Genomic DNA, 27,810 nt, shown 5'->3' with positions numbered 1-27,810 from the left:
ATATTTGCATGAGTTGGAGCCAATTGCTACAATATTTGTTCCGGGTGAGGTATGTTTGAGTTTAAATTAAGTTTGCCTTACTTTGGGGTTACTATGAGGAAATGCTTTGTTACAGTCATTTGGTAAAAGGATGTGGGATATTTTAATGGTTCTTTGGTCAAAGTGTAGTGTGTGATTTCCTGCTTAATTTATGGATCATTTGATATGGAATTTTCGACACTATTAATGAAAGCTGTTCATAGTATTGTTGTGCTCTCGTTAGAGCGTTGAATAAAGACATAAAAACAATCGTGTGAGGTAAATTTTTCGATATTTGTAGAAAGATATACATTTTTCGTATCAAAGTCTATCCATTTCTACTTACTGAGACAAGCTTAATTATTCACATAGGACTTAATTTAATACAATTGACGACAAAGAAACGTTAGGGTCATTGCACATATACCATTACTGTTGAAGTTATTGCCAAGATATTCATAAGTCATACCAATATTATTACTATTTATTGCTCACAAACCTATAAAGTAACGAGTCACGGTACTCAACTTCTACACATCTTCCATCTCTATCCAACTACCTCTCTAAACTCGGACCTCTCTTTCTCTCCTTAGAACGTCTTAAAATTGACCATGACATTGAAATTCGAATAAGGTTGAAAGAAAGTAAAAATGTTCATGTTTGTAATGTAATTTCTCTTTAGCAGGTGACGTATGGAGCCGTTAACTAGTCTTTATGGGTTACTTATACTAATGGGTTCACCCGCGTGGAAATTTAAAAGTAGTATATATCATTTCCTATAGCATATTACTCTGCAGATTTTAATGTAATTCGGTTAAGCCGTTTAGCCGTTTAAGCGTAAAAGACAGATTTAATTTCGTTTTACTTAAATTTGACGATCTTAGCAATTATTATAATCGTTCGTTGCGTGTGGGAATTGAACCCACCTCCTAAGAGTGCAAAGGTTTTAACCACTGCACCATAGGCGTTCTCAAGTGTATTTATTGCATAAGTTATTAAAACGCATATTATTAATTAGTCTAAACGTTAGTGTAACTTAGATTTGCTGCTGATTTTCTTTCGGATAAATAAAATTTATCGTTGTATCAAGTTCTATCCAAATTAGTTCTGCCGTTTTGTAGCATAAATTAAATAAAAATAGATAGGCTTTTTCGCATTTATAATACAGTTACGCACAATATTTATGACTAATTAAGTAAATTAAAACCGTAACGCATTTCAATATTTATTCGTTTACTTCACCGTAACTAAAATTAAATTGCTTTCTTTCTATGCAACAAATCATTCGCCAAACTTCCGAAGGCGTGATTGAGCAACATATATCCATCCCTTTCGCACTTATCATTACAATAGGATGTAACTTCCTACCTTTCTTTCTGTTACGTTTTATAAGAGTTTAGGTAACACACGGAATAGATCACGAATCGATTGATTTGGTTTGTGAAAGTGTTGTACGTAGTGTTGTGAATGAAAGTGAACAATGCTAACATAGGAATGTTAAAGTCGATATGATATGTTTTGTGTAGAAACATTTAATATCTTCATCTTTAATCTATTAGCAAACGTAGAGTACCTAAATTTGGTTGTATTCATATTTTTTTTTTATTACTATTTGATGTCAATATAAGAAACATAATATATGACTTGTACTATCATATTACAATTATGAGATCTTGCGTTAAATAATTTTCTACATAAAATTAGATTATTCTTCAGATTATAATAGTCCTGATATCTTAATTTTTAGGCGTGGATCTTCGTAAGACACACTTTCTTTGGCTCGTTTAATAACTATGAACAAACGTGTAGCTTTTTACAAGACTTTTAGACCCAAGGTGCTCATTATGAAAGTAGACCCTTGCCCAGTAAAGGGACAGTAATGTGCTCAAAAATCGATTTGTTTTTAACATTTTCAAATATCAAACGCTTGCTCCGAGATATCAAAGTGAGTAGAAATGTAGGCTACTGTTTAAAATTTAAGACTTATTTTCTTCTATCTTTCTTCATTACAATAAAATAACTCATTACCGCGACATCTTTAGAAACAATTATTAGTGTTTAATAATCGTTTTATCTGTAGCCGCGCGAAAGTTGATGACTATTTAATGTCGTGGAAATAATGCGAGCTGTGATTATATGTGACTTTGTTATGCTATTGTTTCTTTATTTCTAGATTTTACAGGTCAAATCTATTCTCTCCCCATGATAAGTGTAACTGACTGCTAAATCGATTGCAGATGACGTCATAAATACGAAATCGGGTGGAACTAGCATGTATCAAATTGCTATACCTATGACAAACTTAATTTATTTTGACGAAATAAATAGTGACCAATAAATGATAGGTGTCAAATCTCGAAATAATGTAATCGCTAGGTGGCGCGATCATCGCGCACTTGGTTAATAAAGAAAACATATAATTTACTTCTTCCTGTTGTTTTCATTGCCCAATAGGAACACTTTAAGATCAAAATTATCAAATTCCGCAGTAAAATTACAGATTTTTAATCCAAAACTGACTGACATTGTCGCTTCAGAAATGAACTAAAATCTTAAACAGCTTTCCTGACCAAGCCGTTAGTAGGTATCTAAATACGTCCATAAGTGCAAATTACCACATCTATCGAGCAGATACCAATCGGAAGCGATTAAGCCACAAAACGACGACATTGAGCGACAAATCGTTCATTCGAGGTCACTCGTTCTCACAAATTATTTGTTAGGGGTCATTTGTGCACCGCAAATGGACCCCTAATGATAGGAGCTCGAATTGAGTTAGTATGTTTCATATGAGTGGGTGAATTCGGAGGTAATTTCTAATCATTACACGAACTTTGTATTTGAATAGTGTGTAATATTATATGTAAATGAATGCAATCGACAATTACCTGTTTTGCCTAATGTTTTGGCTAGACAATGAGAATATCAAGTGCAACATTTCCGAAACGACAAATAAAGTCGGGTAAGTTATGCATTCATTTCAGTGTAGATAGTAGTATTCATAAATATAATATCATATCAAATAATTGTCCAGATTTACTTTGCAAGTTTTTTTTATATTTGTGTGACTGGCGTAGGTAACGTTTAAGTCTAATCTTAGATTGTCTTTACGAACTGTCGCACAGCAAATTTTATTTAATTTACTGTAAGCACTGCATAAATATTACCATATAGTTTCCTAACTGATATTTTCTAAAGCAAATCATCTTCCAACAACACACTCATTTTTCCGCTATCACACAGTTGTAGAAAGCCACACATGCTTTCCCGTGACAAATGAGTAGTATCAGCCTCCTCTTTGCATACAAAGTGATGATGTAGCCTCAATAACAAGCCTTAATGAACTGTCTGTCGTAGATTGATCGATTGGAAATGTTAAACAAGATTCTTGAGTACTTCTGTCATCTGTGTGCTTCGAAATTCACGTCGCGGTTGATCAATTACACCAACATAATATGTAATACTAGCTTCTGCCTACGACTTTGTAAGCGAGAAAATTTCCCTGGGTAAGAAGTATCCTAGATGTTAATTTATTATTTAAACTATCTGTGAATCAAATTACTTGTAATTCTGTTGAGTAGTTTTGGCGTAATTGAGTTCCAAACATCCATACAAACATTCAAAATTTCGCATTTATAATATTATTAGTATAGAATACTATACTAACTGTACGTATTGTGCCTGTTGTGTGGTAATCCTTTTCTTTCAATCGCTTAGGGTTGATTATTTGCCAACCCATATCCTTCTCTGGGGCATTCAACACTACACTGCCTTGAATATAGCAATCAAGCTTTTTCAAAACAGGCGTAACATAAAAACAAAAGACGTATACGAAGAGTGCGGTAGCGCGATTTTGTACAGTCGGTACTGTCGAGTATCGACATTTTGACATTTAGAATGAACTGCCAAAATATTTCCTACGACACCCGTTAGAGGCGCTGATCAGAATTTCATACAAAATTTCTCGATGACAGCTCGGTTGTCGGAAGTCGATAGTAGTAGAGAATCGAGCTACTGAAGACGATCAACCATGGCGTCCTTTCAATTTTCCTAACGCTCAACGTAAACCAGAGTAATGACGCGGTGATGACACTACGCTGGTTTGCATCAGGCCTATACTACTTTGAAAGTTATAGAAAACTGGTCGTTACAGAATACAGTATTGAATATACATAAGTGTAATATATAAATTCAATATAACAATAATTTATGAAGAAACCAACCAATTTGCAGAATACAGTATTAATATCAGCTACACCTGACCTGTTGCTACAAATTGCTAGCTACTTTAATGGCGCCGGCACTTGACAGCTCTATCATTACTTGTGCATACGTATAGACGTCACGGTCTGACAGAGCTTAGTGTGACATAGTTCCTGTCAGCCGTGACAGTTGAACTAAACCGTGACAATGGAACTTTGACAAAATAATTACGGTTTTTGAAGCTCGTTGGCACCTTGAGTAAACACATGTCGTTACTTTATTGTATGGGTACTTGTTGACATTTAGCATTGTCTACAGATCATAAGAACAAGGGGGTGATTATCTCCTATCACTATTGACTCGTCAACCGAGTAGCTATCTAGAATTTTGTATGAAAAACCTATGCGATTTTTTTCCAGCACTTTTAGATGTCAAACGCCTTCCCTCGTAACGTGTGTATAGGACAACTTAATCTTTTTGGTACAGGAAAGGGATTTATGCAAGACTAACGCAGCTGGCAGTAAGACTCTTATATCTAGATTTTTTATGAGTTTTAGGACCTACATGAAAATCTCTATATGTGTACCTAAAAGTTATTTTCAGTTCAGGTTATTAGTACAAAAATGTCGTCACGTTTGCATCAGTAGTCACGTCAAAGAACAAAATGCAAATGTCTGATGAAATTCGTGGCCAAAACTTTACCAATCTCTCTCAAAGCAATGAGAATCACAATACAATCAGCAAGTTTCTTTAAAAAACAAATAGAAACGTATGTTTAAAGTTTTAACTCTTAATACAAAGTAAGATCTTTTTAGCTAGTAGCACACATCCAGTATGAAAATAATGACTAGTATATATATATACGTTTTTACCACAATGTCAACTAGGCGTTGATATAACAATGTTTTTTTATTGATATAAATACTTTCTTAGCAGATGCCTCCGTCATAAAATCTACCTGCATGCCAAATTTCAGCCCGATTCGTCCAGTGGTTTGCATTGTGCGTTGATAGATCGCTATGTCAGTCAGACAACTTGAGTTATATAATTATATTTAGATATCAACTAACGTAGCTCGATTCTATACCTATCGACTACCGACAACTGGCTAGTCATCGAGAAATGTTGTACGAAAATCTGATCAGCGCCTCTGACGGGCGTCGTAGGAACTATTGTAGTAGTACCTATTAAATGTCAAAGTTTCGATACTCGACAGTCCCAACAGTAGAGAATCGCGCTACTGTACGTCCTTTATACGTGTGCATCAAGCTTTACAAGTATCTCGGTTGAAAAGCTTTCCAATTTCCGATGGAAACTTTCTGTTGAACGGAGCGTTAAGAAAATAAACGAGTGCAAAGCTTTGTCATATGATCCTTGAGTTACTGAAGCGGTGCTTTAAACGGAGGAGCGAATCCGGAGAGGTATCGGACTTCTGATCCGATTACTGAGATGCTATTGTCAGTTAATTGGGATGAAGGCTTTGTGAGCATGTGCTCCGAAAATACGTTAGAAGCCTGTGAGCCGATGTATGTATATTTGCGAGCAATGTGACTTATTCAAATCTAATATTGTGTTTAAATCTAAAAACTAATGGAACTAATGATATGACACGATGTTACAAAAACTTATCATTCACGTTTGACCTAGGCTCATGGATTTATGTATTTAATAATAAAGGATGCAGCATGGACTACACAAACTACTTAAAAATACATATGTACATTCTATCTACGATCAAGTTTCTAAAAAAGTTGTTCCAACTTAAACTTCTGTATTTTAAAATCTTTAGAGGGATATACTTTCACGCCCGTTTTTTCTCAGGAGTAAAGTGACTAAGGAGATTACAAAGTTTGTATTTATTACTTTTATATAAGACTACAGTGTCATTTTAATATTTAGGAATCATAATACATATAAGGATTTTTTTGGTCTCAGTCTATTCCTATGAGAATATACAGAAGGTATGATTTTCTGTATGTATTATCTATATGTACTGTAAGACTACAGACTGTAACTAAACATTTTTCAACAGAAAAAAAAGCAAAAATAAATGTAACACCTCGGAGATTGTACAAGTCTTCAAGATACATCTTTCATTTCTTTCGAGACCACCACGACTTAAGTAAATTTATAACTATAATAACACTTTAACAAACCGCTATAACACCGTTCCGGCTTCATTAACCTACCATGTTAACTTTTAAATATACTTTTGTTTTATTACTCACTATAATATATACTTGTACATTTTTATTGCGTTCATAAATGTATGAGAACGTAGAACACTTTAAATGTAACGGTTCTTGATGTGATAAAGTTTTATTAGTTCTGTGTGTCTACGTTTAGAAGTAAATAACCCGTATAAGAGTAGTATGTATGTCTTTTAAACACATCATGGTCATAAAATCACGCCTTCTTCCCATAGGGTAGGCAGAGACAAGTCGCCTTTCTTAAATATATTTGTAAATAACACTGATTCATATTAAGATAGTCGTTACTATACTAACCTTCTTATTCATAAAAATATATGAAGTTATGAAAGGCTTAAAAAGAGTTTTCTTTCTTTCACTCCTTAGCGAAATGAAAGAGAGAAAACATATTTTAGTAGTTTTTTAACTAAAATACGTTTGTAGTGTGTTTATGGATAAGAGGGTAAGTGTTTGCGTTAACGTGAAAATATATGAAGCAAAGGAAGGTGTAAGAATGTGTAATTTTGGGCTTTTCAATATCTGAAATTCAGACTCTCAAGTCTCTCTATGTGCATTTGCTTTGCAGTAAATACGCAAAATGCGTCAATTAATTATTATTTAAATTAATTTGCTACCTTACTCAGACTTAATTCTTGATACTCTCGTACTTACCTGAAAAATAAAAACAAAAAAATATTAAAATGAAAATATTTTTGTTAAATCACAGCAAAATTACATTACTAAAAAATTTAATTTCCTTTTCTACTAAAATTTCACTATGAAACTTACTTAGAAGTTACTTTGAAGTTACTTAACTATGAATTCACAATTGAAATGTTAAGTTACGACCAACGTCATCCATCGAAGCATCTGCACCACTAATAACATAATTACGTAAACGCGAAAGTGCAATGTATATCGAAATAAAAAATCGTTTCGTGACTTGAGTCGTTAACCGTTCGGCGCATGCGTATAGCTCGAATTACTTTCACTAAGGAACTGTTGACTATGGTCATTGCACTTAAAGACGATATTAACAAAAAATGATGCAGACGGTGTGAATCCAACACAAAAAAGTTTTCGTTTTTTACGGCTAAACTGCTGAACCGAGTATGATAAAATTGAGCGTGGAGATAGTTAGAGTCAGGATCTATCATAGGCTGCTTATAAAAAAAATATTACTAAGCGCGGATGTTGTGAAACAATGCTTGCATTAATATTAATTCAGTTCGTAATCAGGTTGCTTAGAAGTTTTTTAGCTGAGCATTTTTTTGCTTCAAAGGGCATCTATAAAGTCTGTCTCGGTTGATGACAATTAAGTTAAAGGCTTTCGGGTGGCTTGAATAGCTAAGACATTGACCACTAACTATACGATAAACAATATCTTACATACCATTACAAACGTACGAACTATGTCATGGTATTTTATTTGACTCTGTCGTTTGCTCCTACAAATTGTCACATTCCTATATTCTTTCGATTATGACGTAGTTCGTACGTTTGTAATGGCCCGAGTATAGGAAATACTAGTTAATAGTCACGTATAGCGAAAGTTTAGACATTGTTATCTACGTGTTTATCAATAAATCAATTTCATTTCATTTGTCGTATGGTCAGTGGTCAACCTAATGTCAAAGTTGTTCAAGCCGCCCGAAGGCCTTTGACATGGCTTAACGACTGTTATCTTATTGATAACAACCGGGACCGACTTTTTACGTGCCCTCCGAAGCACGGAGACGCTCAGTTCAAATACCACTATGCGGCCACCCATCTAAGGAATGACAAAAGATACAAGTCAAAATAGTTGTCTCGGCACACGAGTATATGCATTATGCATTGTAATTATTTTTTTCAGATATTTGTGTATTACACAGACAAAACTTTTGAATCAACTCAAAAGTTTAATCTGGCAAAGAATATAATAATAGTGCAACAAAAAGCGATTTTCGTTACATAAAAAAAAAACAAGCTTTTAACTACATACTTACTGAGTAGTTGCTTAGCAATAATAATATAGATTTTCTAGGTCATAATACACATTTGTATTTTGAGTACTAACATTGACCATACCAATTTCTAATTTTGTGTGTCAATGAGCAAGTAATGATAGAGTATTTTTTTACATTTACTTATTGATATGTCCATATCATGATTATAAATTTAAACATGGCCGTTTGTTAGTCTTCCTTTTTTTTAAACTTGAATCAGTAGCTTGATTTTGTACAGTCGGTACCATCGAGAGATTGACATTTAAAAGTACTACAAAAACAGTTTCTACGATGCCCACTAGAGGCGCTGAATCCTATTACGTAACTTTTCAATAGCTAGCCGGTTGTCAGTAGTCGATAGTGGTATAATTTCATGAATTTGATGGATGCAATGATATATTTAACTCCGAAAAAGGATATGTGCGATTTGCTACGAAAACATTTTTAAGAGAAAGCGTTAACCCTTGGTAAGTTAGTTCAATACATAAAGCAAACCGCCGGCAGCATCAGGTCGCAGGTTCAATTAACTTTTGGAGTTTGCGTTTGAGCCCTTGACCCCAAGATGTTTTTGTATGTTGAATCGTAATTTTTTTACTTACGTTTTCAAAAGTTGACTGAATTGTAGTCAAGTAATAAAGTAACTACGTGAAAGTAATTCCAGAATGACTAGCAAAAATACATTTGATTGATACACTCATGAGGTTTTAATCTCTATGCATTTTTTGCGTCCCGGCATTTTGACCTCAAATTGTTTTTATGCACTCACTTTCAAAATCAAATAAAAAAATAATTGCTTTTTTGTTTCTATTATTTTTGTATGTTCATAAATTTCGCTTTTTCGGTTATTAATTAAGTTTCACTAAACATATTTTTCTCACACTTGTAAATTTTTTGCTAGTTTTTGCTTGTTCTTATTGAGTGAAACTTTTGCGTTAAGAAGATAAGTAATGATACACAGTTATTGCATTTAACATATTAAATAAACGGTTAATTAATAAACTCGCGGTTAGGCGTCATATTATTAGAAATTAATCTCTTCGGCTGTAATGTGCAAAATCATGACAGAAGTCAGTGACATTACATTTTAGATTTTCCAAGCTAGACGTGTCAACATTGGTCGTAATGACAAGTCGACATTTAACGTAAAGAAAACAACAAAAAAATACATTATCTGCAAATTAGTCCCATTTATAAGAAGGCGAGTCTACTGGGCATGTCACCAAGCTCTGAGTTTTTATTGTGAGCATTAAAAATTGAAGTAACTTAAAGGTACTTTCCTCTACTCATGATCAGCTATCGTATACTATACTATCGAAGTAATAGACTTAGACCCTACATGCAAATCCTTTCTTGATTACAATTTTTGATTGCTCACAGTTTGATGCAACAAAAACAATTTACCTACGTATGACCGAACTTAATGAAATTTTGCCAAAACACGACGAACACTAGGAATCCCTTTGACTTGGTAACGAAACAAATTTATTAAGCTCCGATTCCGTTCGGAGCCATTCGGCTACGTTCGGTTCTATTCGGCAATGTTCGGGTATATTCGGTTAAGTTCGGACGTCGAAGCTAACGCAGGTTCTAATGGCATACAGATACGATCTGCCCACAAAAGGGATTTTCATAGATGTGAGGTTTGCAGTCCCTTTTACCAATAATTTGTCGAGGCTATTGATGGTTGCGAAATACTAGGTTCAATTCAGTAGTGTACATTGTTAGGCAACAATATGTGAGCTCTTTTGCTAAGCTGGCCGGTGAGAACTAGGTTTGCTTGAACTAAAATCTATAGTCTAAATGACAACCTCCTCCTTTTTTGAAGTCGGTTAAAATGTAAGTCTCTTTTGTCAAAAATGTCTACTAACAATTGTTTGAATTATAGAGAATTAAACTACTGAAAAATAGATTTTTTGTGCACAAAAATTTTAGTTGTAATGAATACTTCTTCAAAATAAAACAAGAAAAGTCATAAGAATTTATTAGCATATCTTTGTTTACCCATTTAAGTGCCCTTAGGGTAGATACTTTAGACTACTCAGCCTCTTCACGAAACTTAAAAACAAAGAAAAATTCTTAGAGATTTTCTTACAATACTTTGTATAAAGTAAATGTCAATAATAATTTGCCAGCATTTATAAAGCGTAAAAGTCAGAGGTTAATGAACTCTACCTTTAACCTATTAAGACTTAATTTTTTTTGTAATATTCATTACAATAAGATGTTCTACTTGGATTAACACAGGATTTTGATAGTTCTTTGACTTCAAAAGGTATAAAGTGTAATTTCCTCAAGGCTATATAAACTTATTTAACTATAAAGATCTAGCTTATTTTCAAAGGAGGAATACCTACTTTTACAAACATACAGACAACGGACACAAAATACAACTGTTTCTGTATAACAACAATATTTGTATCGTATTGGTATATTATACCGACTTAGACTTGCGGCAAATTAACAACATCAAATGCATACATACTAACATAGTACCACGGCTGTTAAACCTGGAGGTTTTGGCAGAGAAGTATGGAATACACCTACATTTCGCCGTTAACCGTGTTAGTTCCGTGTAATAGGGGCAAGCCTATTGCCATACATCAGGCACGCTACCTAACTCTAGACTACTTTTGGGAAAAAATCTTAGTTTAAATTGGACAAAAACCAGTATTACTTTGACCGACCTAGAAATCGAATCTGACACCTCATGATCAGCAACAGAATACGCTACCAACCGCGCCACTGAGGCAATCTTTGTGATGCATATTTTTTTTCCTCGGGCTATTAAACTATTGTACTATAACCTTTCTCAAAGAGTCCGCTTTATTTCTGCCACACAGACCAATTCCCTTCGGTGTCGTAAGGCCTATCTGCGCAGGGTTTGCGATAATCGCTCAACTTATTCTCAGGATATAATAAATGGACAAGACGTGGTCTCCGAGTTTTATAATTTCATATTTTTTGTAAGTTTCTGTACTGAAGTGGAACATTTTTGTTTTGTTCAAGGTCTTCAAAATTAGGACTAAATTTTTTGTAAAAATATCTTACTGTCTACGGTCTACCAAGAGGAGTCTACCCCTCTCATGGATTTAGTATGAGGGTTTTGTATTAGGTTTCAGGATTCAGGCCAAATTAAAATTGGCAGCTATACATTCCTTGATTAAGTGTTATTAGTTATCCCAGGCCATTAAGATTTTTGCATGATCTTGTATTATTTTATTTGTATTTGGAAGTTTATTATTTTTTACAGTCCTGCTTTAGCTGTATAAAGACTAAAAATGATGATAGTCCTAAAATTGTGACATCTCAGATTTTGAAACCTCTACGCGTGAAAGAGGTTTTTAGACGAGAGAAATATTTTCAAATCGACACGTCTAGTTTTCATCTATCCACAGACAAACAGAACGATTCCTTTATAAAACTAATTGATAATCACTTTGCTGGTTCTATACAGTGCACTCGCAATCAGTGGTTTAGTCAAAGCCAATCAAATAGCTATTGGAGTCGACCATTCGCTTTTTGGGATGCAAAATTGAACCAAATATCGGGAATTAAACGTTTGTGTTTGTGTAGCCATTAGTTAAAGCTTTACAGTGTATTGCATTTGAGGTAAAATTTAATAAGGTATCGTATTTGTCGAAAGTATTCAACTTAATTAAATTATATGATTTGCAGTGATGTGGTTTAATTTTTACCGACCATTAGCTGAGTCGCGCAGCTCCACTCACTTATTTTCTCTGCATTTGTTTTCTCTTCATAAAAGCCTTTTCTGTGTCTTAAAGTAATTTTTACTACCAAAATGTTTAATTGGAATATTTTTTAAGACGGTCAAATGATGACCACACTGGTATGGTCTATGCTTTAATATCCCGGAAATAATAATATATGCATTATTACATGTATTGCCGTGTAACACAAGCCGTCTGAGTCATTCAATCGAATGCTTAAGTCAAATCAAAAAACGAAATCATATCCTATTGAGAACCCTACATAGATCACGTACCCTTCAATAATAAACCTTTAACTGCAATTTTTTACATTAATACCGTTCATTGAACTTCTCAAATCAGACGATATAAAACAAAAAACACTCGTTATTACCTAGGGTGTACGCCAAGGACGTGTTCTTGGTCCAATAATGTGCTTGTTCGTGCGTGGGACAGACTTATTGATGGTTCGGCTTACGATACAGAGATATTGAGTGGAAGACGTGTCTGTTTTGTACTGTTGTGTACAATTTGGTTTGGATTTAAGTTTGAAATTAAAAGTGACATTGTTTGAAGATGTGTTACGTATATAGTGGCCTAATACATGTTATTTGATGACATAATATAATCAGAGTCTCATCAGAGTTCCTTCTGTGTCTAGGCTGTTTAACCTAGGTAGTTCTTTTAGCAAAACTGTGTAGATAAAATATTTTTCGTTTGTTTTGTCTTCATTTTGTAAAAGTGATTAAACTGATTAATTAAAGTCTGGCAGACTTATAGCTTACATTACAAATATACCTACCTATTTTTGTACAATAAACAGGTTTAGGTTAGAGATGCGGGATTATTTTATAATCTGATACCAAAAATCTTAATGGATAAAAGAGATGTCTTTTATCCATTATGCTTTCGACAGGTACTTGCCTACATGACTCATCTTTTATGCGTCACTGATTAAGGTTTTCGAGGAAAGGATAAAACTTTCACCCAGTTCTAGAACGCCTACTTTAGTTATATCCTTAAGCGAATCATAGATTTCTATTTGGCAGGCGTCTTAAACTGCCTACAGGTTATTTTGTAATTGACTTTTGCAAAAGGAAATAATTATCACTGGTTTTAACGGTAAAGGAATTCAGAGCACCTAACCAAGAAACTGAACCTAAACTAGAAAACGTCAGTTATCCTCGAGTACTTTGGTACAGATTTTGGTGGTTGTTTAATGAACCAAGCTACCAATTGACCCTTTATATATACAAAATATTATCTCTATATATCTTAATATTTAGCCAACAAACTGCATTTTGAACACTTAAAACTTATAATGAAGTAACGTCTTTGTAATTTTCAAACTTTATATGATGACTCAAGTTAGAAAAGGTCACGCAATAGTTACACAATTCGTTTGTAAATGGCTCATAATAAATGATAGTTAGAAGCACTTTGGAAATAATATTTGTACCTACTTTAACTGACCCTCAAGCTGTCTATCTGACAACTTTTTTTCTAGACAATCTCAAAGACTTTAGAAATGTGTTTAAGTCCGTAGTGTACTACAGAAATCTGGCCTTAGTACTTAATGTTGTAATTTAACTTAAATTATTTCAAATATATACTTACTTATTGGCAGATTTTTCAAAAAGTTCACTTTCTTTATCAAAAACAATACCAAAAATTGCTGCCGTAACTACCTACAAATTTTAATAAGCTTTTAATTTTCTCCCACAATTAACAAATAATACGAAACGAAAATTGAAATAAACTAAAACAGACCACTTTAAATCAAATCAAGGAGCATAAAACATTTGATTCTGAACAAGTGTGTCATTATCATCGCCTGCCATTGATCCAGTTGACTTCGATGACGATGCATGTGAAAGTTTAACATTTGTAACTGTGAGAGAATTTTGAACTGAGCTGATTCACTCGTGGATTAGGAAGTGGACTTTGAAACATAATTTGATGCCAGTTTATTTTTTCGAAATTAATACTTAGTTTTATAGATGCGAATGTATACCTGTATGTTTTGCTTTCACTGCAAAACTACGGGACCGATTTCGATGAATTTACGATATTATATGCTATAAATATCGCAGTTAGAAGATTTTTAAACTTTGGAGCTATAATAGTTTGATCGCAATTAATTTCTTCAAAACCATACTTAGTGTTACAAATGTGAATGTATGTCTGTCTGTAGCGCTTTCACCGCTAAACCGTTGGACAGAATTTGAAGAAATCTACTATGGAAGACATTTGTAGACCTAGGATCAATATAATATTGCATCCTTGAATATTATATTAAACATTTATATAAATTTGAAACAGCTGAATAGAAGACAAAAATGTTCAATAAATAGTTTATGAAATAAAAAAAAAATAGTATCAGTAGTACAAAATAAACTTTTCACAGAAATCCGTGACTCAAAAAGACTCGGAAACAGACAAATAAACACATATTTATAATAGAAAGTTACAAGGAAGGACGAGACGGTGTAAAAACCGGTGCCAAGTGGGCCGACTGCAGACTGTTCGAGCGCACCAGAACAAGATATGCGATGAGAGAATATTTTCGTTTTATAATAACATAGTATTGCAGTTAACCTCAAAAAGCAAGGAATCTTGTAAGTATTTGTTGACGTCGCGTTGTTTAGACTGAAGGCTATAGACTAAATCATTTTGGGGCTCAATGGAGGACTATTTCTTTTATTTATATTTACTGAAATTCATGTGTCCTGTGTCCCAACACGTAAAGGGATTTTAGGCCTTTGCCGAGCAGTGGGTTGCTGGGCAAAGGCCTCCCCTTTTGCCTTCCAAATCTCTCTGTTTTGTGCTGCAATGGACCCGCAAATGCCGTTTTATCGTCATGCAGTTACTAAATTATAGAAGATTAAAACTCTCGAAGTCCTTGTGAAATAATCTCTATGAGACAACTAAATCTAATGTTAATTGATTCGGTCATAGAAGTATAACAGACACATAATACCAAGTTACTTTCACTTGTCAAATATTTATGAGATTTTTAAGAAATGTCACACTCATTCTCCCACATTTGTACCTATTCATGTAATTTATATAACCTCAGATGACTTATTACCAAGTACACTAATATCTTAAGTCAATTCTGAGAACACGTCATTACCGCAAAGCACTTTCTTTGATTCATATACATACGTTAATTTGTTGACATAACCTAGAATACTATTGAAAGTGAAAACATTTCATTTCTAGATACTCATGTCATGTATACACAAGAATCCTGTTAAAACAATGACGTGAATCATGAACAATGAGTAATAAAATCAAAAAATGTAGAAATTTGTACGCAGACTTTTGTAAAATATCTTTTAAGTAGATAGTTTTAAATTAAGTTTATTTTAGTCAGAAAAGTGAAGAGTATTCCACTGCTGGGCAAGGGTCTCCTCCCGTAATGAGGGAGGAGTTAGGCCTTGAGTCCCCCAATTGCGGGTTGGGACAAGGTAAAGAAAACAATTTAAAGTCACACAACGGTAAGATATTTTATACCGATTGTTGTCGTCAAATCGGTATTCCAATAATAGTTTTAATGTTTTTGACAAATAGAAAATGTCTTTAAGTCCTCTAAATTATTATATAAATATAGTCATCTAACGACAAAATAATCTCTTCAAACAAATATTTCATCATTCATTCTTTTCAAATAATTTTATTTAACAACATAAAAAGGCTAAGTATATATATATATATATATATATATATAAGATCTACTTATTATCAATTGAAGTTATTTTTCCTGGTAGAAAGTCCTATTTTAAATAAGTCAATCAGCTTGCATTCAGTTCAATTTTATAGAATAGTGACGTCAATGGAGATCAATTTCATTTGAAATTCGATATAGAGAAAAGGCCAGTGAAATGACATTATAGTCCGACAACTTAGTAAAGAGCCTTGTTTGCAAGATTTGCAAAAAGAGGTATTGTAAAACATTTTGAACATGAGTCAATTGCAGGCTTATGCAGCAGACAGTTGTGTATTTGTTGCAGTTACTTTATATTATTATTTTTCACATTATTCATTACAATCGAGATAAATTGTGCGTTACAAAAAGGTCAGCGTAGTACCCGTAATTAGCGGTCAAGATGTATAGATGTAATTGAACCAGAGTAAGTCGGTAAGGGTACCAAAATTCGGGGACGTGGTACTTGTAACCGGTGGTTCCGTATGACAAAATGTAGGGATGTGAATGAGGCGGACGTTTCTAAGGATCGTTCCAAGTGGCGTTATTTGGTCTCTACGTACCCGTATGGGAGAAAGGCTTGATTTTATGTAGGTATGTCGTTCTTTTCAAGGCTCTCTATAAAGTTGTCGGACTATAAATAACGAGGAAAGTTGTAAGATGTTTCTTTTGGAGTTAGACCGAGTTATTAATTAGAGTTTGTTAATCCATCATCCTTTAGTTCTGTAGCTGTCTCGTTGAGATAATACAAATGGTCTGGAGTATTTCTGAAGTGTTTTTGAAGGAAAATCTGAGGATGTTTGTTTTTAGATTTGATAGTCTGCTAATGTGTCAGTTACGATATTTTGATAAGGTTTAAATGATTCGTATAAATAGTTCGATATGTTGGAAAATAGGAAGAATCGTAAAGTAAAGATAAATAAAGTTTTCTTGTCCTACAAATAACTTAAAATTCTATTTTGGTGTGGTGATACAAAAACGTTGAATTCAGACAAAATGTTTCTGTCTATTTTTATCAGTCAGTAACTACTAACGCTTCTACTACTATTAAAAGAACGCATTTTTTATTTTGTTATATACTTAATTGTTTTACAACCAAAATTTGGGAACCTGAACAGTCTTTCCTGAAGCAATATTTCAGGGATAAAATGTTTAAAAAAATAAAGTTTTATTCTTAAGGATATCAAAAAATTAAGCGTATCTTACAGTATTCACAATCATTATACCTACAATTGGGATGAGCATCGTATCGGATACATGGACCACTTTTGATCAAGAAGTATCTTGCCGTGAAACATTTGGCATTCCTCACAAGGCATCCAGCCAAATGCTTATATTAACATTTTGGACGTTTCACCGTTTTACAAGATTTTTTCCTTTTAAGGAAAGAAAGTACAGGCTTTTAAGTAGCGAGTTGTGTAACGGAAACACAAGAAAAATTAATGATTTCTTTTGGTATGATGCAGTCGAAAATAAAAATGTGTATGTATTGTGACATTTTCAAAAGCATTTTAGCAATGAACATAGTAAAATTGTGACCGTGTATATTAATTTTTGCTTGTAACTGTAAATATGTTAGAAAGCCTAGTCTTCAAGTTAAGGGACATGACTTAACAAGTGTTAAACTAAATTGAAGCACGGAGACGTATTGCTGAAAGTGGCTGTCTACGGAATGTCACTGCCTAAGGCTGCCTAGCTCAGCATTAGTTAATGCAATTGCCCGTTGTAACAATTATGAAATACATAACTAAGAAACCCCTTGTTTCTGATGACTGACTGCGTTTTTTTTAATTACACGGGAAATAATGATTTTCGTTTGACGTGTCTATTAATTAGATATTTATTTCATTGTTTATTGTCCCGTTCCTGATATGAAACAAACAAACGAATTTAGTATTTATCAAAAAAGAGCGACTGACACCACGTTTATCTTAATTGGTAACCCAATCCGCAATAAGTTTGAAGTCCTCCTAATTGGCCACTATTGGATACGATTCTCTTGGAAATATTTGTGACAGTTTCAGCAGATAAATTGATTGTTATGTCTCGTCAATATTTACGCTTAAATACTCTTCTGTGAATCTATTGCGGTTTTATTTATCTCGTTTCTCTGTTTCTTAGGCTTGTGATTATTTATTGTTTTGACTTTTGTCATACATAAAAATATGACCTCTACTTTCCATATAGGAAGACACAGCCGAGAGAACGCCACTTGGTAGTTACGATGCTTCATTCACATCCATAAATCTTTTCATACAGGATCGCCGGTTACGGGAACTAAATTAATATTCAATTTTTCATAGTTTCTGTTTTATCACACACAAAATAAATTGGTAAAATTTCTTTAGTAGAATACTTGGCTTAAAAAGTATTTTGCATAAAGTAATATATGTGCTTAATTCATCAAATGCCATCAGTGTTTTAATTTGAAAAGGAAGCATATACCTTTATAAACTTTCGCGTTTACTACCAGCAAATTACACAAATCGTGGATTAAGTTCCTAAGTAATTTCATAGTAGGTACAGCTACTGGTTCTTCAACCGCATAGCGAACAGGTTCAAGAAGAAATGTGACCGGTTAGTTAAAAGTCTCTATCTAGTAGTATCTAGTATTAATTATAGGCGTACGTGATTCCTGTACGAAGGGCGACGTGTGTACGGCAAACTGTGTTTGTAGGTAGCGTGTGTTTCCATTGAGTAACGGAATTCGGTTATTTATTTAGTTTTTTTGTAATGTAATCTTTTTACTGGGATTTTAAGTAATGTTATTTTTTAAGAATTTAATATCTTTAATTTCAAAAGAAATTATGTTTTCAAAAATATTCTGGAAAGAACGCGTGCACGAGTTTTGCGTCTTGACGTTTTGGCACTGGTTGGACTAGCCGTGGAAGCAGGCTGACTGATTCATTTAAAATTAATATTTTATTGTATTTGACTGTTTATTATTTTTATATTACCTATAATAAGAGGCTTCATGCTTTTTTGAAGGCTGTATTGAGTCAGTTTATATTTCGAGTTCCTCTGACTTCAACACATTTTTCTTAACATTAGACAAAGCTAATGGATAAAAATGCTTTTATCTAAAGAAATTTTAAATGTATTTATAATACAGTGATGTAGGGCTTCCATATTTGTTAGTTCCTATCAATTCTATACATCTGTTTATGGATTATTTCAACTTCACCAACAAGTTCTCGTTTTGTTTGTTTTGTAAACATAATTTTCATATTAAAATGCAAAAAACATCATGAGCTATAAAAATGTATTTATAACTTCAGCTTTCATAATCACAGATTTTTAAATAACTAGTATATCTATGCAGAAATAGAGATCAGACAAATATTACAACTTTCTTTTACGACATGCTATTTTTATCAAAGAAAGGCGGATATACACAATGGACACAGATCATCTTAGTTCGCTTCGAAGACCATCTATCAATATCCTTTATGATCGTGTAAATTGATAGCTGGTGTCACCGAGTAACGAACGTATCGTATACTCAGATTATAGTAGCTCTAAATAAATAGAAAGTATAAGGGAATTTTCGATTTTTGAGTTAACGTCAATTTCTTAGAGAATAGTTTGCTGAGTAAGCATTTAACAGAAGTATGAAGTTTTGAAGATAATACGGAAAATTGTTAGAGCAGTTTCATTGTGTTCATCTAAAAGAGATTCGAATGTTTGAAATGATGTGACATTCATATTTATTATTGATTTTTAAGAACAAGAAAAATCACACCACAGCATTTGAGGCTTAAAAACTGTAAACATTAAAACACCTAAATAACATAAATACCTAATTAAGTTGAACAATAAACACTGAAAATACTAAATTCTAGACAAACAGAATGTATTAAAAGTAAAATTACATTTTTGTGTCATCTTTTTTGTCGTCACCATTCTCACGTCAAATTCATTATTAGCATAATGTCTATAATAAAATTATTTATAGCAAAAATTTCTCGATGATCACCATTTATAACTGTGTCAATCACCATTTTACATAAATAGATATTAAAATATCTCTATATTAGTTTTATTTTCAAGTTCATCGCGTTTAAGTTATGTTTTATTAGCTAGAAATTTGGTTTCTAGTATGGTACATCATTATTATGTAAATCAATTGTATTTAGGTTAACAGAAATCTATCGGCTTCAAAAAACTAAAGTTTGGTGTTATGATATATGTTTTTCTTTGAAACCCCTGATCGTTGAAGAAAATAATTTGACTGGTATTAAAGATACTTACTTAGCAGTAGGTAGTCATAGTAATATCAAAAGAAAATGCTAATGAAGTAACTAAAGATAATTAGAAAATAAATCAAAAATATGAATGAGATAGTACAACAATACAAATGATCAATGGATAGGATAAGGCTCTACAATTTAGATTACTAGATGAACTAGTTTATTATTTAAGAAATTACTTATATTTACTAAACAGTTTAGCTAAATAACAACTACGACCTAATATTTAGTTCAAATAGCTTATTAGCAATTTATTTACTAAGCACATTTTATTTAAGCAAACCCATAATTTTCATTTAAAAGCCTTATAACTAAAAAAAAGGCGATAAGATTTTAATCTTTACAGCAAAAAAGTTAGAAGTATTTTTGAATGTGTATGCATTTATCATCAAGCTAAGACGTAATGGGGTCAGACACGTAGCTTCTTTAAAACGGACACAAATCATCGAAAGTTTTGGTAGGACTGTAATTATGTATAGTTTTTTCTAAAACCTTCTTTTTAATGTTTCCGTTTTTTTGTATGACACATGATAAGTAGATTTTTTCATGCCTGCTGATTTCTAGATATTAATTTTACTTTCAGTGTTTGGAAATTAGGTTGAATTGCTAGCCACTTTTTTGGTGGTAATTGATCTTTCCATTAATTCTTATTAGTATTTGAAGGTGTACCTTTGTATAAAATTATGGCAAGTGAAACTGTACGCAGTAAGTTAAGGACTCATAAAAATCTATTTCCAATTTATTGGATGCTTACGCCATTTTTTAAAATTCCAATTATTTTGAAGTTAGAAAATGATTCCAAACCTCAAATTAGTATGGCGTTTTTGCTGACATGTAACAATACTGATGCCTAACTAAACGAAAACAAAAATCATACTTTTTTTAAATTCACTTTTTTATTAGTCTGATTTATTAAAATTGCTAGTTATTAGTAAGTTTTAGCAATAGTTTATGATGAACATAAATTACTACTTTCAGAAACTTTAGTAAAAAATACGCACCTACATGACTTTCATTGGTTTTTATCAAACGTGATGATACTCAAGACTGGACCGGTTTAAGAAAGTGGCAACCAGGTCTGGCCGGAGCATTGACTGGCGAAGATACTGACCTTAAAACTGGTGATATATTTGGAAATTTTTATCAGATTCTTTTAAGCATTTTAGGTCAAAAAGTGAAATCCATTGATGAAACGCATTGTTTCTAAAGGAGCAGGCCGAGCCTAAAGAATGTCACTTGCTACGATAACTTACAATTTGTAAATGTTATTTCTTCTTTAATGAGTAGTTAATTCACTTTGAGTAATGAGTCAGTCTAATTCACTTCAGTATTATTAATTGCAGTAATAAGAAGATACATCACGGCTTAGAAAAGGCATAATATGTACACAAAAACATTAGTTAAATAATAACAAATAAACTTGTAAAATGGCGATGGCAGATAACATCAAAATAAGAGGTATTCAATCTGATTTCTTGATCAGGGGAGCATCGCTGAAGCTATGTGTTTTTCATTTTTTCGTAAAAAGAAAAAGTAATGATTGTTAATGATAATTTTGCTAAAGGCAAGCCTTTCTTTTATAAACATTTTGATACCTTAATAAGATATTTTGTAACTAAATAAAAACAAGATCTATTTTCTTCTAACACAGAAATACTTTGACCTTTTCTATTTGTTATCAAACATCTTGCCTAGTTATAAAGTGTTTTGATTCAAAACATTAAACAATGAGCCTTAAAATCTTTACTAACTTAAAGAAAGTGAAGTTGAAATCTCTCTCCGAATTCTAATCGTCTCATTAACTCTAATTATTCACGCGACAATCATGAAAATTCTTTTGGCTAATTGCTAATAAACTCGTGCAAATATTTTCTTAATTACTATAAATAAAATATGATACAATATATCTGTATGAGAGTGAAACATTGGTGTTGTATAATAGTAATAACGTTAGCAATATAATTGCAAAGATGACTGCAAATTTGAAGATGAATATGAAAAAGAATCAGACGAACCATCTATAAAAATACTTGAAATACCAATGTCTGATGGTAAAGATAAAGTAAACGTTGTATGTCAGTTCATAATATCTCTCTCTCACTTCCTGGCTATTCGTCCCATATGGTGGTGGGGTCAGCTATGCTTACACTATAATGTATATTTAAATTAACCCTTAGATAAAGTAATCATAACACAAAATGCATACGATACCTACTGACCTACCATAGTGAATTATATCCTTACGTACCAAAACAAATAGTTTTAGAAGGAGGAAATGGTAAACTTGTACTCGGCCAAGGTAGTGATATAGGACCGACCCTGTTTGCCTATAAGAATTTAGCACTCAGTGAGACATCAAATGATTTCAACGAGTAAAGAGATTAATAACAGATACTTAGTAATCATACAATTTTTTCTTAAATAATCTTCAAGAACCCACATTCGCCGCAAGCGATATGTTTTCGAGAAACTTTCATTACCATATTCGTACCTTTTTAACCTCTTCAAACATTATTAATGAGTCAACTAAAAGTAGTTTCTGAGTCAAAACTTTCATTATTGATATTCACTCTATGGTTTAATTAGCATAAGATATTGACATTGGCTTGACCTACAAGTGTGGGATTGGTTTTAAAACCGGTCTTTACGACCTTAACAGCTGATGCGAATGACAATATTTCACGCTTTACGTTCACACTGATGGGCGTAAGTGCCCTCTCTGTTATGGTTGCATATTATTATGTTTTCTTCTTCAAGAAGTCGGTCAAGTTCATGGTCTTTTTAAGTGTATAGATCTTTAAGGCCCGATAGACCTTCAAAGTTTTTTAGATAAGAATTCTAGCTTATAGGTTCTCCCATAATGTCACCTACTTGTTTTAAACTATTTGCTGATTTAATGTACAAAAATTACAAGTAAAACAATGTATTAAAGTGCACATACATAATCCAAATTAAGTTATTCTTTTACACTTTTTTTACTGCAAAAAATATATACATTTGCGTCCGAATTTTACATTACCAAGATTTTTTTGGTAATAATATTTAGTTATCTGATTATTGTATGTTGTAAAATGTTGAGAGACTGACAAAACTTCAAAGTAGTTACTAAGATAAATCTCTGAGATATCACGATTACTTGTTGTTTACACTTTAGTGCTCCACAGATCCAGTAAGGGAAAGTTTAGCAATACACGTATACCGTGCATTCTCTTAGACATTATCAAACGTTCGCATAAGAAAATACCGACAGTAAATAAAGGTGCTACTATGCGCTTAAATAAAAACAACGTTACAATTTACAAAACAACATTACATTAAAATGAAATTTTCAGATCAAATAGTTTATAAAATAGAGTGTTACGGATAGGAATCCAATTCATTACGTAAAAGAGAAAACTGCATCAAAATAAATAAAATATTAAAACCAATATATCAGAAAGTACTCACAATAAAGAAATACCGAAGCATGTTGAAACTATCACCAAAAAATCCAATTGTGGAAAAGAGAAACTTGCTGAGTCTTTTCACCTTTTTGTATTCAAACAAAAACTGTTTTTAGCACATACACATAGTTCCACACTAGATCACAATAATAATATAGACACTGTGCCTTTTTCGGAGCGTGACACGTTCGTATAATCCGTGTTCGAACCGCCACTGGTTGCTGCGAAGCGCTTCCCCCCTACTTTTACAACACCTGGTCAAAATTGGGGGTCAATGTTACTGTCAACTTTCGATATACTAAAATATTTCTAGGGATCTTTTTTTAATGGTTTTTTTGAAGAAACGAGTTTTCTGTTCGAGTTCGCGATAGTGAATGGATGTTTCTGATGTGTTGTCTCTGTCTTGCGCCCGCGCAGGCGTGCTACTACTTGTTCCCGTCGAGTGAGAGTCGTTCGAGTAATATTTGAAAGTACTCGATGATAGACACGCTCAATTTGAGTAGATGATTCCACGTCTTAATTATTTTGTTCTACGTACTCATTTGCTTGTTATTTTGTCATCATTATGTTACACTTTCCAATGTTATGTTTTGTGTCATTTCGTTTGTTTGAAAGTTGTAAAATTGAATAATGAGTGTAAGAAACTGTATGTTTCGAATAATTTTGCAATAAAGAGTGAGATTTAATGTCATATTTTGACGGATATGTAATAGAGATTACTTTTGATATTACACAAACTACCAATTTAAGGTACAAAATATTCAGCACAAATTGAGCAAAGTGTTGTGTTTGAGACTATGCCTCGGCCATTACGTAAACTAATAAACTGTTAAAATCTTATCTCAAATGTCATCTTTATTAACTTTTCCTGGAGAAACTACAAAGAAAAGTCGAAATTACATCATGACACCATAAAAATATTTTTTAAATTTTTATTTTTATCTTATTTATTTATATTATTATTCATACTAAGTACTACAACTATTTACCATTATTATATTTATGATAAATCATAAGATTCTGGTCACTGAACTCAATTACAACTACATAAATACTTGTCCAATCTCTGCTCGCTCATCTCTCACAAAGCGATAATGAACCGAGAATCGCTAGTAAACGTCTAGGTCAGAACAGGTGAACGCACTTGACCGATTGGCGCAGCCGGTCACCATGACGGAGCGACCAACACGGTAACTTAATTCACACAATATTATACAAGTATCGCTTTCTTACTTTCTTTTGATTTTATTAGGTTTTAAGGTTTTGGGTGAGAAGGGAATGAAGAAACTGTAGGTCGGAAATGGAATGTGGAGGTCAATGTTGATATATGGCATTCTTAATTTGTCATTCGAATGTGTCGCACGCATAGGCCTCTTCAAAAAGGGTTCCCGGAGGACCCGGATTTACTTTGAAAATTGTTTGTTAAAGTAAAAATAAATCGGGGGCCTCGGGGATCGGAGTACTCAGGGAAAAACCCTTTAATACATTTAATTGCATCCAGGGTATCAGGCTTGCTACGCATGATCGAGTTCTCCTAAGCATATTCGGTTTTGCCGCCCGGCTAGCCCTATTAATGCCACATAATAATATGTGTGTAGCAAGCTTCACTTTGCCACAATTCTGATGACAAAATATTATGCTAAACTAGAAAACTAAAAAACCTTACATATCCCTTGTATATATAACTAAATGTCCATTGTAAATGTTACATTATATTCTGCGTGATATTCTACAGATAATTACTAGACTTATTTTATAAGAAAGCGATTATGAGTGCGATAATACTTAAATTTAAATAATAGCTACTCAGATTGCATTCACATTACTCTCAAATTACATTCACTTTCAAAATGTTACAACTTTATGAAAAAAATTAACGACCTCGAATAGAATAATTTATTATTTATCCATTGTGTTATTTAAAAATATTTCAAACATAATTCCTTTTCGGAACCACAAAGAGCTGATTATTATAATCCGGCAACTTAGTGCAGAGCATCGGCATGCAGAATTAATCTAGATTATAATAAAAAAAATGTATGTATCGGAAATTAAGTAGCTGTATCAAAAAATCTGACGATTGCATAAGTCTGCGGGTCGCTGTTGGTTCAGATTGATTGATATATACCTCGCCCAGCCGCGAACCTTGTACATAAGGCTCTCTAGAAAGTTATTTTGAGAGATAGTACAGGCTCTCTTCTAAGTTATTTTACTATAGTAAAAGTTTTATCTAAATGACAAAAATAAACAGAATTTCAAAAACTCGTGGGATTCAATTCACAGTAACTTCAGAATACTACTTTCTCACTTTCTTTTGGTTGTGTAATGTTATTCGTAATAGTTTGCACGTAAATTTAGTATTACTGCTACGATTCATAGACGGTGCTCGAATATCAATTGTTTTACAATGCCGTTAACAGTTTCTATGACACTAGTCACGTCAGTTTGTATTTGTGTAGTAAGAATTGAAAGAAAGTATGCCTCTGTTGTTTGGATGGTTTTGTAAATTCGCGTCATTGTACAAATCCAAGACCTTGCCTAGCACAGCGTGAGTTTTGTTGTTTCTTCTTACAAGCAATAGCTTTCCCGAAATAGTGGTAAATTAAAAATACTTTGACGATCTCAAATACTTATAAAAAGTTTATGAAATAAAGCATACGTGATTTTGACTTGTCTTGGGTTCTTTTCTTGGGTGCAACAAACTTCTTAGGTAAAGTCATAATGATAATAGGCTCGCCCCCGTCTGAGACTAACCGTGTATTTCATACACCTCTGCCTACATCTTCGAGTATAATAACAGGTGTGATGTTATATTTGTGTGTTAAAGCTTATATAGGTTAAATCAATTGTGATATAAATATAAATTAAATGACCGAAACACCAGTAACTGTCATACATTTTATAGAGGCAGTTTAAATTTAATACAATACACGCCGTATTACAGTCGGAAGTGCTCTCGTACCTACCGCAGACAAAACCGCAGGTAACAGTTGTAATAATCACGGATAGTTAAGTTATTCGTAACCACCAGCAGGGCTCGAAAAATGTATACATTGGAAAAAATGTGATACAACAACTTTACCAATTTTATAAACAAAAGTAGTTCAATGTTTACTTATCTGATTATAGTTCATTTTTCATTTTCATTTATTTTTGATTACAACTCCCGCACTAAGAATTGCTCTTGTGTCGCGGGGACTTTTACAAACATACAAACAACGTACACAAAGCACAACCAGACCCGAAACAATTATTTGTGGATCGCACAAATAATTGTCCCGTGTGGGAATCGAACCCACGACCTCCCGTTGCAGTGGTATCGGTTATTACCCGTGTATAGTTCCTTTTCACTTAATTAGGAGTTTCCGGATGAAAACTACGATGTGTCCTTTCTCGAGCCTCAAACTAACTTTGTACAAAATTTCTATCCAAATCGATTCAGTGGCTTTCGCACGACAAAGAGACAGATATACAAAGTTACTTTCGCATGTATTATATTACGATTAGTATAGACTAGCTGACCCGCACAACTTCGCTTGCGTCACGTAAGAGAGAATGGGTCAAAATCTTCTACGTTTTTGTAACATTTTTTATTTGTACTTTGCTCCTATTGGTTGTAGCGTGATGATATATAGCCTATAGCCTTCCTCGATAAAAGGACTATCTATCACTGATGATATCTAACACTGAAATAATTTTTCAAATCAGATCAGTAGTTCCTGAGATTAGCGGGTTCAAACAAGCAAACCGACAAACTCATCAGCTTTATAATGTTAGTATAGATATTAATTGACAATTTGTAAATGTCAGTTTTCTATTAAAATTTGCATAAAATATGTCAGTTGTTTACAACGCTGATATTATTTAAATTAACTGTGGGAACTAAAATATCGCGATCGCTGATTGTTTAATATAGAAAGATGCGGAAAGAATGTAAGTAGGTTACTAATTAATTGAATATACTCAGATAAAAAAAAATCCTGTATGACAAGATGTATGTGAGTGATATAAGAAAAATTTCTAGGGATCGTAGCAAGTTTTTTTGGGTACCTTTTTTTATTGGACAACTCACACACGGTTATTTGATTCCAAACTAAGCAGAGCTTATACTATGGTAACCAAATAACTGATAAACATACTTATATACTTCTAAATATTACCATCTAGGCTCAGAACAAATACTCGTGCTCATCACACAAAGATTTGTCCCGGGTGAGATTCGAACCCGCCACACGCGGCGAGACGACCACTTTACCCAACTAGCACACAAGCTGCTTATACAGTCGTTATACAGCCTGATAGT

General features: G+C 33.0%; 1 protein-coding gene across 1 annotated transcript in view; it reads right to left on the bottom strand.

The window, feature by feature from the left end:
• Positions 1-23,894, bottom strand: part of Osi24 (Protein) — a 76,211-nt gene extending 52,317 nt beyond the window's left edge. The window contains exon 1 of the mRNA XM_076130643.1: positions 23,512-23,894. The gene's annotated coding sequence lies outside the window, so the exon portion shown is untranslated. The remainder of the gene's footprint in view (positions 1-23,511) is intronic.
• Between the last annotated feature and the right edge of the window lie 3,916 nt (positions 23,895-27,810).

Source organism: Anticarsia gemmatalis, chromosome 24, assembly GCF_050436995.1.
Source record: "Anticarsia gemmatalis isolate Benzon Research Colony breed Stoneville strain chromosome 24, ilAntGemm2 primary, whole genome shotgun sequence".
Classification (NCBI taxonomy): Eukaryota; Metazoa; Arthropoda; class Insecta; order Lepidoptera; family Erebidae; genus Anticarsia; species Anticarsia gemmatalis.
This window is presented reverse-complemented; position numbering and strand designations above follow the sequence as displayed.